We start from the raw sequence: 14,978 nt of genomic DNA, 5'->3' as shown, positions 1-14,978 counted from the left end.
CTCTATTTTTAGACTTGGGTTTATTGTAATTTTGAGGTTGACTGATTTAAATACGGTAACAAACATTTTTCTATATTGGTTATATTACTTATGTTTGTTGACTTTTGATCTGTGAATCAATGCATTGTTACTGCTTGAACTTTTGCAATGTTGGTCACAGTTAGCCAATTTAAGATTCAATTCCCCTTCTTTCCTTATCTATATACATATATGGCTATGTGGTAAGAAGTCTGCTTCGCAGTTCAGTTCTATTGTGTTGAACCTCGGGCTGGTGTCTTTTTCCATAGCCTGTTGTTTGTGACGTCCTCACACCGCTAGAAAACTGGTATAAGTTTAAGTCCCTGTAACGTAGCGGTTCGACAAAACAAAAGCATAACCCTTGGGGACGATTCGTTTGACAGTGCCCCAGTATAGCCGCCGTCCATCGACTGAAATAAGGTAAAGCTAACAGATATTTGTGTGCTTGTGTGTGTTGATGTTTGTTTTTTATGTCAAGTTATAATAACAATTTTACATTAAACTGAAGGATTACTGAAAATTTTTTGTATACATATATATACATATACAAGAAGAGTGGTGACAAGGTCATCGAAATGCCGGCCTGCACAGTCCAGTGAAGGCTAGCAGGCCCAAACTTTGAAGTCATTCTCACCATTCCCCCCCATCATAGCCTTCCCAAAACAGTCAGTTGATAATTTCTTAACAGAAACCTAATAACACTAGCACTAATTTAACTTCATTTTGGATTATATAGTGTGATCACCTATTTTATCTTTAAACTTTCTTCCACAAACGCAAAATATCCAACTTCCTGCACCAAGTGTATTGGAATCTAAATTTGAATGGCTTGAATTCGGCACACCTGTTTTCATAGTTACTCCACGCTTCACTGAACCCTAAACGCTAACAAAATTCCTTCATCTAATCAAATAAAATCTCTTCACAATAATTTTCTATCGACCAACAAGCTACCAACACATTCGCCTCTCCTATTCTCCTCTCTCTCTCTCTCTCTCTCTCTCTCTCTCTCTCTCTCTAATTTCTCGATCCTACAAAACTAACTTCCCGGTCTACCTATATATATATATATATATATATATATGTATGTATATATATATATGGTAGGGGACGAAACACAGACACCCAAATACATACATACTTGGCTATATATAAATACATACATTTATATATATGTATGTATGTATGTATTTGTGTGTCTGTGTTTTGTCCCACACCATCATTTGACAACCGATGTTGGTTTGTTTACGTTCCCGTAGCTTATCGGCTCGGCAAAAGAGAACGATAAAATAATAAGTTTATAAAGAACAAATCCTGAGGTCGATTTGTTCGACTAAAGGCAGTGTTCCAGTATGGCTTCTGTAAAATGACTGAAACATGTAAGAGAGTAAAAGAACAAACGAATATATATATATAATATATATATATATTGATAAAAATGGTAAGACAACAAAAGAATGAAAGAAACCTCGATATTATGTAAATATATATATATATATATATATATATAGAGAGAGAGAGAGAGAGAGAGAGAGAGAGAGAGATATAAAACTATGGAGAGGAGAGAACAAATTCAAAGGCCGATGTATATATTCATTCAAACAATATCAATCATCTATATCATATATAAAAAAATTCTAAGAATTTATAAATACATACATATACGCGAAAATTTATAAATATATAAAAATTCATACACATATAGAAATTTACAAAAACATAAAAATTCATAAATATAGATATATAAAAGTGTAAGTCTGTAAATGTACTTGCGAAGTCCGAATGAAGAGGATGATAAAGCGGATGTAAAATGATTCATAAGGAGTTGGAACATGTATAAAGTCTATGTATAAAGTCTTACGGCCGTTTCGAAAACATATAGGTTGCTATGTGTGAGCTAACTCCAACCATAGCAATACTCCTTATGAATCATTGTACATCCGCCTTATTATCCTCTTCATTCGGACTTCGCAAGTACATTTATGGACTTTTATATATTTATATTTACGAATTTTTATGTTTTAAATTTTTACATGTGCATGAATTTTTATATATTTATAAATTTTCGTGTATATGTATGTATTTATAAATTCTTGGAAATTTTTTATATATCATATAGATGACTGCATCTATGTATGTACTTTGTATACAATGGAGAATTTCGTTAATATGGATTGAATGAATATATACATCGGCCTTTGAACTTGTTTTCTCCTCTCCTTAATTCTATATTCCTGAAGCTCTATCAGAGTGCTAATCGGTTCAGCTATATAAAGTAGATACCTATATCACTTATTTCTTCATTGTTCTACATAGACATATATCCACAAATATACATAAATGTATATATATATATATATATATATATATATATATATATGCATGTGTGTATATATGTATCTATCTGTATATATATATATATATTATATATATATTATATATATATATACATATATATAATATATATATGTATCTATGTATATATATATATATATATATATATGTATGTATATGAAGTTATATAAATATAGATAGATACACACACGCATGCACATGTATCTATGCATATAAACACGGTCAGTGTATGTGCGCGCGCGTGTGTGTGTGTGTACGTTTGTACGTATGTATAGATATATTTGTGTTTCCAAGTATGCAAGTATATGGAAATACTTGTAGGGAATGCCAATTTAACTATCTATATTATCATTTCTGTCGCTTTTGTACGTAGTGATCATTGACATAGTTTCACAGTATCAATTGATAGAGAGTTCTTTTTTTAATACGTAGGCGTGGTTTTCTATACTCTGCTTTCTAATCTCAATTCTTGCTTCCATTGAGCTTTTTTGTAAACTTAAATGCCTCCAGCTCCAAGTATGAAATTTTAATGTGCATACTTTTATGTTCTCTAATATTGTTTTGTTTGTTTCAACTTTTGAACTTCAGGTCATCTGCATTGTTGCGGCTTAACCTATTGTTATTTGTACCACCATTATTCACTTTTACATCTCATTGGTCTGTTTTCTCTGTGTTTATTGAATATTTTATATACCTTATCGCTATTGCTTTCTTTCAGTTTTCTTCTAAAATATACTTATTAATGATATTTATTACTTATGGCAGAAAATTTTGACTCTAAAAAGACGATATTAGGCATATATGCAGAAAATATACCTTAAATATCTGCTTATAGTACATGCTTATTAAAATAATTAGTCTAGTGTCAAGTTCAGTAAGCTGTATACTGCAATATGAAATAAAGAATATAATAACCACTACACATGCATGTATGTGTATGGATAAGTATACACATACACACACACACAGACACACACACACACACACACACACACACACAAACATACACACATACATACACACGCACACACAAACACATAACAATAATAGTAAATTAAAAGCAGCAATGTAAACGTTATCGATCGCAGATATATTGTGTAATTGCGATCAATAATATATATTTGTACACATGTGCTTGTGTGTGTGTGTGTGTGTGTGTGTGTGTGTGTGTTGTGTGTGTGTGTGCGTGTGTGTGTGCGTGTGTGTGTGTGCGTGTGTGTGTGTGTATAGTTATAAGTGTTATGCATATGCACGGCTCCTCATATAAGCATAGGTATATTTATGTATATGTTTGTATATACAATATGCGTCCCCTCGTGTATGAATATGTATTATAATATAGATATATTTATCCGTAAGTACGCATACGTATACATATAAATATATATATACAAGCATTACAGTATAACCCTAATTTAAAAGTGAGCTAAGCAGGAAGGAAATATGTGTTTTTAATATATGGATGCGTGCTAAGGCGGCAAGTTTGAAGAATCGTTAGCACGCCGGGAAAAATGCTCCTCACAGTCGAATTTGATAATTAGTTGTTGCTTAGCTATTAAACACGATGGATTTTCTTCATATTTATTTTTAATCTCGCCTTCTTATCGTCATTTTTCTGTTACCTTGAAATTGTTTTAGGTTACAAGAACATTTTAGAAGTCGTTAGTATATGTCATAAGCAAAGCGGTAATGGCTTAAAACCATTCACTCTACTTATACCTTTTTCATTCCCGATAAGATTTTCCAGATGCCACCCAGTGCAACATTAAAGAGATTTAACGATATAATTTCCTCTTCTCAATATTGATCTTTTCTCTTTCAGTATGAAGTTTTATACATGATGTTCTTTAGCTATACATTCTCTCAATAATCTATATTTTTTTACTCTCTAGTTTCAGCTTAGAGCTTCGGCCATGCTGATGCACCGCCGTTTTGCTACACTGTTATTACTAAGAGCCTCCTCTAATATATGGCACTTGGTGAAGAATGGAGTTTGATATAGCTACTCTCATTTGCACCTCTTGCCGTGAGGTAGGTTCATCTGGGACTCTCGACAAGAAGAGATCCAGCTTTGATTTTAAAACCCCTACATCTACTTTGTGCAGGTTCCTCATACGCTTTGGGCGAATATTAAGCTGTGGGCTCCTGCAACCCAAGCTGTTGCAGTAACTGGTCCTGAAGCGCGATGGCGTCGCTGGGATCATTGACACTATGTAGTGTCGTCCGGTTCTGGCATTGGTGTAGCTTTCAGTGCTAAAATTTGGCACAGTTCCTTCCAGAATCTTCCAGATATATATTACTGTATACCTCTCCCGTCTTCTTTCCAGTGAGTGGAGTTTTAGCTGTTTCAACCTATTCCAGTAGCTGAGCTGTTGCAAAGAGACGATCTTCTTTGTGAATCTTCTCCGGATTGCTTCATACTGGTGGGTGACCATAGCTGTGAGCAGTAATCCAGGTGGCTGAGGACGAATGTCCGCCAGAGGACCATCATGGTTTGCTTATCTCTGGTTCTGAATGTTCTTAGGATCCATCCAGTAGATAACTTTCTTGTGTCAAGTAGTGAAATGATTATTAGGGCAGACTTGGTCTTTTCACATAACCGACTCCAGGGAGAGAACGAAAGAGAGAGAGAGAGTAGCGAAAGAAATCAAAAACTTCAATGGTACTTTAATTATCAATCCTGAAGAAATTAAAGATAAAGTTTCTTTGATTAGTTTTGAAATTAAGGCGTTCTCTGTAGTACACTAACGACTCTGTGAATTAGTTCCATCATAATTTCATGTATTGCTTGATCAAAAATGTTTCAACAACTGTTGCGATTTTAAAGCAATCGCAAACTTTCTCATATTCAACATTACCTAAACACACTAGTTATCTAATTTGGTTAATGGTCTGAAAGTGCTCAACTGTTGAAAATCTGCTCTCAAACAATCTGTTTCCTTTGTTTGCTAATCTAATTAGGTATTGATGCGATTTCAACCCACTTTAGGAAATATTTTATGAAAACTAGACCGACTGTAGGTTTTTAAAGTTTTGGAATGCTACCGTTTCTTGTATGATGAGGATATTGTTCCAGTTGTTAAAATTTTCATTTTGTGAATTCTACTAGATGCCTGAATTTGCGTCTTTCTTCTTGAAAAAAACGGTGAGCACTTCATCTTTATCCTCATCTGATTTCATATCCTAATTTCATCATTGCTATGTTTTAATACTTCGTTTCAATCACTCATGATCGAGTATAGATATTATCAGAATTCTCTTAGTCTGTGAATGATCAGTTCACTCTCATGTATGACTTGTTTATTATTAGGCGTTACAGCTACACTAACTGACTAACCAAAAACAAAATATAAACAGACAGACATACAGGTAAGTCGGTAGATAGACAGATAGATAGATGAAACATTCAGTCAAGCATCTACTTACAGCTATCCAGATCAAATGCCCAGTTAGAATATTTTACTCCTCTACGAGCAGTCGATAGGGCGACTCCTCACTCTGTCGGTTGCTATTCCAATTTACTATACTGCTAATGCGTTCAAGGGCAAGTTTATTCAGCAATTGCAGTCTTTGTGATCCAAAACTATTTCTCTAAAAATCCATTTTCTATCCAGTTTTTCCTGACGACTTTAATATTAGTGAATTGCTCCAGCCTGTGAAACTTGAAGCATTCTCGAAAAACACCGAGTAAGCAACAGAACACTCATGATTGCTTTTTTTACTCATATAAAAGTCTTAGTAATTTTATTCTATATTAAATTGTCATGACAGTTATGTGTGCGTATCTGTATATGTGTATATATGTCTGCATATATATATATATATATATATATATATATATATATAAACAGCTAGGCACAATGCAATAACATAAAGGAAAATTTAATCGTCACTAGGAGTGGCTAAGGATGCCGAAGCATCTACATTGCTAGAAATAAGTGTTAAAATACTCTTAATACTGTAAGAAGAGCGCAGTATACACATAATACACATATATTGAGAGGGGAGATAACCGCCCCATGACCGTCTTTAGGATCACCAAACTAGGCCTAGTTTCGTCTATACCGTAAGCATTACCAGTGGTGACTGCTCAAACGGCTGATGGTCTGCTAATTCCGTCTGCCAGCATATATATATTTACTACAAAAGTTTACTGTGTTTGTGAAGTGTATGAGTGGTGTGTGTATGTAATGCTGTAGATTAGAGTGGTTAAAATCTCAGAATGAGTTATATTTGTTTTGGCTCTCTGAGCTCTGAGTTTAAATACCATCGATGTCAACTTCCCTTCTCATTTTTTCTGGATCGGTAAATAAAGCACTATTCCAATACTTTTGAAGCCTTTTCATCTTCCAGCTGTGATGTCCTGGATATTTCACTGGGTCAATGACCACCAACTGCAGTTAATGAAGGTACGCTACATACCACCATATCTTTTTCGATTACAAGAGATGACTATGTCGCCTATGCGGTGCCTTCAGATCCTTCTTGCACTTATCATATCAACGATAGTTATAGTATTGTTCTTATATACCATATACCATTCAGAATTTCTTTTTATCTAATTATACGAAAGAAATATTTTCTTTTTCGATCAAAGCATTATTCATACGTAAAAACTCTTGACTCAACTTATCCACATACGTATTTGATAGATGTTTTACGGTGAATTTTCGTCTTTGTTCTTCAAGACCGATAAGTATTTAGTAATTTGATTCGTACTGTACTTATACTGATTTTATTTATAATTTACATTGTATTTTGTTTATTCTTTATAGGCAACCTACTATCTTCAAGACTGAAAAATGTGGTTCTTCGTTTCCAACGTTACAGGATTTTACATTCAAATTTGTATCTATATTCTTTTGTTACTGCAGTATTTATTGTAATATTACAATATCTGGAATAAGATATTTTACGTTTTTTGTTGATTCATGAGTATGTAATGTTTGAATTTTATATTCTTTTATCACTCCTTTACAACACATTTATCTGTTCCATGTGTAGGCATATAAAGACAACGCACAAATTTAAATTATTACCGTAATATATAACACACACTAAATACTATATTTTTAAGCGAGTAATTCCTTCAACATTGCATCTTGTAACATGTTTTCTGAAATGTTTGCAAGATGCACAGGAGACATAAACTATATAATTATAGCTTGTTTATCTGTAGCATATTATTTCATAATATTCATACCGAAATACGAAGCAAAGTTATGATTTACTTTTCCATTTCTATATAATCTTTGGATGTAGTCATACATATCATTTAATTGCGTCTTTTTGTGATTTTTCTTGTTTCGTTTTATAGATTTTTTCCCAATAGCTTCTTGTTACAGGCTTATTTTAAAAGAAAAAAAAACATTCAGATTGCGTTGCCAGGTTGTGGAAGGATTTTGCTAGTAAACTGTTTTCTGGAATAATTTTGTATTTTGATTAAGGCAAAATATGAGAGTGTTAACCCATTCGTATTTACATATATATAGCAGTTCAGAGCGGTCTATCTAACTTTGTTTATACAGGTATAAATGTTTATACACACACGCGCACATACACACATACACACTCACTCACTCACACACACATCACACACGGACACGCAGATATCTATATATATGTATATAAGTATATAGATGTTGGATAGACAGATACATACTCGCATATATATATACATATGTATTTGTATATATGTAAATATATATATACATATATTTATATACATATATATATATATATATATATATATATACATACACATATACATATATATACATACATATATATATTTATATATGCTTATGCATATAAAATATACATATATATATATATATATTATATATATATATAATATATATATATATATATATATATATATATATATATATACATATATATACATATTACGGAGATGTACTCGCATAGCAAGTGATTTGATCTGAGATCGTGTGCTGAAACGAAAACAATTGCAGCGCGGAAGGTGTTTGTAAGCCATTTAAGAAACACCAAAAGCCGTTCGATTCACTTCAACATTTAAGTTTAATTTGTCAAAATATTTTTGTCGCTAAAATCCGCGACCTGTTCACTGACAAAAATCCGTGCTGCATCTGCAGATGCAGCACGGATTTTTGTTCAAAAAATTCAAATGGCGTGCGGAGAACAAAAAGGAAAAAAAAGAGGAAAAGAAGAAACGGAGAGAAAAGAAGACGAGACGAAAAGGAAAAGAAAAGGAGAGAGAGAGAGGTGGGGGGGGGGGCAAAATAAAAATGTACGGATTAAGAGAAAACAGGGTAAGAACAGAGTAAGAAAAAACGGAAAGTTCAAAAAAGTGCAAAAAGGCTCAAACGCTGTCGTGTATTGGGGCGATTTTTCATCAACGGATGAGTCCAGTGAAATCCATATGTATTTCCAGCAGTAATCCGAGTGGAATGCTGGTGTGTAGATAAGGAGAGATACAGAAAGATCAGCTAGTACTAAGTCCGAAGTGTAGGAGTTTAAAGCAGGATAAAACTGGTGCGACCACGTGAGCGTACAATATATGGTTGAAATTTACAGAAAAACAAAATACTAAGACAGGTATATAAATAACAAACAGGTGTATTAGTTTGACGCTCGAGAAGGTGAGAAAGTCTTTTACGTTTCAAGCCTACGCTCCTCAACTGAAAGGAACGAGAGGAAATAAAATAGAGGGAGAATAAAAAAAAACTTTTGAAGTTAGCTGTCAATCATGGCGACTGGTTGGATAAAGGTAGTTAGACAGGAGGCCGCTGGCTCAAAAGGATATTATATTCTCTCTGTGTTTCATAATAGACGGCACCTTTCATAACTCACGATAAACAAAACATAACTTTTAAGGGGTGTAGTCCTGATTTGGGAATGGTTTCTTCTTTATTCATTGCCACTTGCATGGGATATGATTATAGAGAACCCACTTTTCCTCACTTGTAATTATTCGACACAGGAAAGGTTCATCTACTTTCTGCAGTTGATTCAAATATGGGATTCTCAAGCTGCAAACATTAGGTGTTCCATGGAAACAACCTTGAAACTTCTAAGCACCTCTCATAAAAAAGCTTGCATGGGAAAACGATCGTCGATCAAATCCAAGTTAAGCATCCGTCTTGATGTCTTAAGGCTGACGTATAGATAAGAACCGTATAACTCAAAACGGCTAAAGTAAGGAAAAGCCAATAAAATGCAAAGTTACTCTGACCGAGATCATGTACGTGACTTCAACACTGCTATTTATACAATTTATAGACCTGACAAGACAATAACACAATCAATCAAAGTTGAACATAAAAGTAAGTCTACAGATGACTAAGCAATCTCGAACCGTTACATGGAACATTCAACAGCTTTGACTTCTTCTTCTTCTTCTTATTATTATTATTATTATTATTATTATTATCATAATTATTCTCCGCCTCTCCTCCTCCACCTCCTTTTCCTCCTCCCTACTCTTTTCTTCTTCTCACTCTTTGTCTCCCTTTCTCTCTCTCTTTGTTTTTCTCTCTTTGTATCTCTCTCTTTGTCCCTCTCTTTCTTTGTATCTCTGTTTTTGTCTCTCTTTTTACCTCTCTCTTTCTCTTTCTCTCTCTTTATCTCTCTCTTTCTCTCTCTCTCTCTACTTATGTGTATTTGAATTTAAAAGCGTAAAACGTTTGTATCTTTGTGCTTTTACCCCGCTTGACAACCGGCTTGATTTGTTAAGGTTCTTGTAGTATAGCGGTTTGGCAAAAAGTATGCGATAAAATTAAGTATCATGATCGATATGTTCTACTAATCTGTTCAAGGCTGTATCCCAGTGTGGTGACTGTCCAATGAATGGAGCCAATATTTTATAAGAAACACTGAGTCCAAAAAATGACGTTTTGCACTAAAAGATTCATGTCCTTGTGAGTGTTATTGGAAACTTATGATCCAGTAAAACCTGTTATATGTTCAGATATTCAGAACGAAACCGACGCTTTCATCAGGTTAGACAGGTAAGGAGGTTTGCTAGAAAGTCCACTTGACAAAAAGTCTGTCAAAACGACACCATAGTATCGACGGTTATCTAATCATAGTTTACAGGAACAAAGAAGGTGATCAAGCATGCTGTAAGTTCACTCTCGGTGTGAGGGACCGTTAGTTTTATCAGAACATTTGTTTTCGAAACGTGAGCAACTCATTTGTTCTGCCATGCTGGCTTGTCGTGGAGTAAAGAGTGAGAAATGCCACACGTGCATTAGAGAGAAAAATATTGTTGCGAACAATTTTATGGCGTTTTCCGGCTGAGTCAAATTCTGGCAGTCTTTTATAGCTGTAAGGAGCTACCAGTCATATTCATTTGCCATTACTACCGGACTTATTCCCCTGCGACGAAGACAGGGACAATTAGAAATACACTGCTCCAACGCCACTACAAAGCTTCATTCCGCAGGTATGTTTCTCCGCAATGTAGATCATAGATCTTGGATCTCAGAAGTGGTTGTAGGTGTGGTCGTTACAATGGTTGGGGTACCGTGCTCGTCTACAATGAAGAAATACTGATTTTTCCATAGCATTCTCGATCTGTAGAGAAACCACAGCAGCAATCCTGATTCTGTGGTTACCGGTTGTTCTTTAATGTACACAGTCTTCTAGGGATCCACAATTAAAGACGGATGTCATAGAATACCATGGACAATCAATACACATGGGCACATACACATGCACATACGTATGTATGTGTGTGTGTGTGTGAGCGTGTGCACGTGATCGTTTCCTCCACATACTTCGTAGAAATTTGACCATTCTTAACCATCTAATTCCATATTATGATAAATATCTATTTACTCCATAAATTTCGAGAGCAATTTAGAGCAAATATTTTCAACATAATATAAAGTTCTTGAGATTTTGATATCGATATTAGTTTTATAAAACAAAAATTACCAAATGTTATCAAGATATCAGCAAAAATAATCATATTACAGTTTACTAGTTTTACATTATCGAATTTAATGTTGTTTTCTCTTTATCCTTTATTTAATCTAATCTCAATTATTTTTTGTCTGCTCTTCTTGCATCTGTTAGCTATTTTCCTTTTTTGTTCATAACTTTTGTTTGTTAACCATTTTCGTTTTCCTGCTTGTCATTAACAATGTCGTTGGATCTTCATTACAGTTTAGTTATTCTAGAATACATTGCTTTGAATGACTAATGACGCGCTGAATTGAATATTAGATTAGGTTAACAAAAACGAACAGCAGGCAACAGAATGAATAAATAATAACTACTTTTTCAATCTTAATCTTTCATTTCAAACAGGAATGATATTCATTCTTCATTTTATTTCGAGGAAATAAGATAAAATAGTCGATAAAATACGTGCCGGTGATATAGTGGTGTCTGTTTAGTTGATTAAACTCTTCTACAAAATGTTGCTTTGTATTTTGTCAAACATTGCAATGACCGAGCGGTTATGAACATTATTAGCACTAGGTTTGAGATAGCAGTTTCTGGCTCAAATTCAGTCTGGAATAAGACCCCGGCGACTATCGGATACGAAGCTGATGTGAATGTAATGTAAATGTCACTATTTAAATGTATAAAATATTAAATCTCCAATGTTGTTAATCGTCTGAAAAATGTCAATATTTTCTCAATATAAGATAGGTATATATGAGTAAGTTAGTAAACGTCGGCTTTCTATGGAATATACTATTTTTATTTCGTTTTTGTGTTTGATTTGCAAGGATTCTTCGTGTTAAAACATGTGTTGAAATAGACATTACTGTAACTTGGTAGAGTCACTTAACGAGTGCATGTTTCTTTTTCGAAAAATGACCTGTCCAACATACAACTACTATTTTTTATTCTTCCAGTTACTATGTGAGTTCGTTCCCTGTCTGTTTTATTCTGTTACTTTAATTTTTCAAATAGTTGGGGAAATAAGTATTATGTATTCCTCGCATGACTTAATCAGTCTCTCAGTTTAACACCACCACCTGTCCTTTGGATACGTTTAGTGGAGCTCCCTTTGTTGCAGGCATTCAGAAAAAGTCATCGGATTAATGATAACCAGTGAATCGCGATTTCTTCATCAAATTACGTTACCAGAGTCTTCAAAACCTTGGACACTTCACTTCAATCTCCGAGAAAACTGTAAAAGATGTTGTGGATGTGCAGAACCAGTAGATATGCTTTGTAACCATTATGTTTCGTTACGAGCTAAGATCAAATCCTGCTAAAGCGAACTGCTTCCTTTAACTTATTACAGTCTGAGGTTGGGTTAATCGCCTCATACTGTAATTGTTATGGTTTTAAAACCAGATTCAAAACTTATACATGGAGTGGTTTCTTATCACAATCAACAAATATACTCATTCTCTTTACACACAAAAATATGATTAGTCAAACCTGTGAAGTGTTATCTGTCGTTTTGGCTGATATGGCAAAGAGATGGCAGTGGGAATATAGAACCCCGAAACCAAAGAGGTGCATTACAGAGTTCTCAAAGGCGTATGGAAAGAAATTCTGAGGCAATAAGACTATGTAGATCATGTAAGATATTAAAGAAGGCTGTGAGTCAACGGAGTGACATAGAGGCAACGAAAGGGCGGGCGTTGAGAACCCTTGATGCCAACAGTTGCATATTGAAGGCGCAGCCTTGGGCCAGCAGTGCAGTATAAAAGCAAAGAAGAAATATTGAAGAATTTCTTAGGGTAATAGGGCTGTGCAAAACCCAACGAAGAGGTATTGGGCAAATTCCTGAGCCAATAGGTAAGTACAGAGTCGATGAGGACTATTGTTAGAGGTCCTGTATTTGACAAAATGCATACAGATCAGGAGCTCGAGCTGCTGAAATTTCGTCGTCGTCATCGTAGTAGTTATCATCGTTGTTGCTGTTTAGCATCACCAAGTCAAATCTGATGGAAAAAATCTATGATCGAAGACATTCCAGCTGTTATCTTTCCGACTTATGAGGAGTTATGCTAGACTACATTATTCAATATGTCATTTTTCCCTTTTAAGATAGTTTTACTTCCTTTTTCCATAGAAGATCGGGCGAACACCTACCGGTTTCCTCGTGTGTTTTGTTGTGTATCTAGGTAAAATACATAAATTGACATTACCTTTGTTCATCTAGATACTGATTATAGGGGATTAATGATACGATAATATTAGCCTCAATAATTCAGCTTCAATGAAAGTATCATGGTAACTTCAATAAACTCATGTCGTATCAAAGTAAGAGATTATTTAATGATTTTTCTGACTCACTAGAATTACTCGAGGTGCTAGACATTTGGCTTTAAAGATCCTAAAAGTGCCAAGAAGCAATTACATTCATAACCAATATTAGCAAAAGCCTATTCGTATAAGCAGCGTTTTCATTCCGTTATTCCCACAAACGAATCTCATGACGAGTCGGCAAGGGGCTTCTACGCAATTACTCGAGCTGCAAGAAAAAGCGACGAAATATTTATAAAAGTTTACGGCACGATTTTCAATAGATGAAAGGGAACATTATATGATCTTATAATATAATATTCCTCTAGATTGCTAGAGATAGAATGGTCAAGGTTAGCATATTTTTGATCATAGAACTGCTTAGTCAGTGCGCATATTTACTCTTGATAGAATTTCTAGTTGGTCAGTGCTGACCCGGGGCCAAACAACAGCATTAATCAGAGGTAAGAAAACTATTGGGATAGAAAAAGAAAATTATGACAAGCAGTTCAAGTGACAATAACAATGACAACAACCAATCGCATCGATTATTTCTATTCACACACTTTTTTCTTGTCGTTCCGACTGGAATTACATTCATCTACATATCTAGCCAGAAGACAAACTAATTCATCCCGTCATTTCTAACATCTCGCTCATTTCAAATATATCGCCATTCAACAGTCCATACTGACATTCCCATTCTACTTTCCTTTCCATTCAGGCATTTTTGCAAGACTCAATTCTAAACTGTATGTCGATGTCATTTACCAGAAAAATATTACTAAACTTCCTACCTCAGACATGCTGACAGCAAATCTGATTATAATTACCGAATCAGAATATATTAAAGAATCCTACCGATAATACGACGTCAGTCTAAATATTACACACAAACAAGTTGACAGAACTCTATTCTGCCTCTGTTGATATCTGTTTTGACATTGAAATACGGTGATTATAATATCTAAAAAAATATAGTATATATCAACGTATCTTCTCCAAGCAAACATGGTCAATTATGTATATACACACATTTATATAAAAGCTTATTCGCATATTACAAGTACATGCATATAAGCATATAGAGAAACAGATTGAAAGATAAATGATATACATAAGTACATACATATATATATATATATATATATATATATATATTACCAGATGTAATAAGTTGTCCTAAACTTTTCCAAGTGTAATAACATGTCCTGTAATTTTCCTGGTTTATAATATTAAGAATATTATTTCTCTTGCTCACATATTTCCACGTAATCCATGTTTTTCCAGGCTATGCTATTATGCTAATTAATAATGTGTCAATTAGTGGTAATGTTGATAATGTTTTTCTTCCCTCAATGACGCCGGTGACATGTATTAAAGTCGCCATATAGAAAAAAGTA

The sequence above is a fragment of the Octopus sinensis genome, linkage group LG4 (genome assembly GCF_006345805.1).
Source record: "Octopus sinensis linkage group LG4, ASM634580v1, whole genome shotgun sequence".
Taxonomy (NCBI): Eukaryota; Metazoa; Mollusca; class Cephalopoda; order Octopoda; family Octopodidae; genus Octopus; species Octopus sinensis.
This window is presented reverse-complemented; position numbering follows the sequence as displayed.